This window comes from Alligator sinensis, unplaced genomic scaffold (assembly GCF_000455745.1).
Source record: "Alligator sinensis unplaced genomic scaffold, ASM45574v1 scaffold441_1, whole genome shotgun sequence".
Classification (NCBI taxonomy): domain Eukaryota; kingdom Metazoa; phylum Chordata; order Crocodylia; family Alligatoridae; genus Alligator; species Alligator sinensis.
In genome coordinates, this window is record NW_005842313.1 from 1,369,789 (window position 1) to 1,370,729 (window position 941).

Genomic DNA, 941 nt, shown 5'->3' on the forward strand with positions numbered 1-941 from the left:
TTGCTCTTAGCCTGCATTAATTCTGATGTAAAGGAAAATATTTTTTCCTTGTCTCAAAGGAAATTAAGTGCAGCAGAAAATACTTTATGCTAGTTTACCAACTGAATTACAGAGTACTGCCATTACACAGAATAACTGGCTTGTCAGAACTTTAAAAAAAACCCTTCTTTAACTGCTCTGAATATGGTAAAAGGCACAAGCTTGATAGCCCTGAAGATTTATATTTATCCAAAAAGCATATAGCCTGAGCAGCATCAGGCCATGCCTCAGTTTTTGTTGCAATTTGAGCATGTATACTCAATGAACCATTCTATCCGTAACTCTTGTTGTTGGCATTGTGTGTTAAAAAACTATCAGAACTAGCTGTATTGGTGGTTTTTGATATAACACCAGGAACTGGACTGAGATAACTGAAGCTCATTTTACACAAGGTACCAAACAGAACATGGCTGAAGAAAAGTCTGTGACTCTGAAGGGGAAGACTTCATTCAGCCTTCTCCTTTGGTGTCTCTCTTTCTAGCTCACACACCACACATTAAATGATTTGTATATGTACTCAGTTATCTATCCCTCAGCTGAAGAGTCAGCAGAACCTTACAGGAGTCCTGTCTCAGAAAAATAGACATTTAAGCCCCATGAGGGGGAATCTCACATTTCATGGCAGGCACTTGATTTTAACTACCAACGCATGTCATTTAAGTGCCTTCCTCAAGAGCCATTCATCTCCTGGAGCTGAAAAAATTAGTTATCTATGAACATCTTTCAGGGGCCAGGGAACATATAACAGATTAAATAGCTCAAGATTCTGTCTCTTTAGAAAGGGTGAGAGAAAATAAGCCGCAATATAAAAAAGTAACACCAAAGACTGTTATAAGAGAATCAAAAGCTTATTCATTAGAAATGTCATATAAAATACACTGATGTCCAGGACAGGGTTCAGC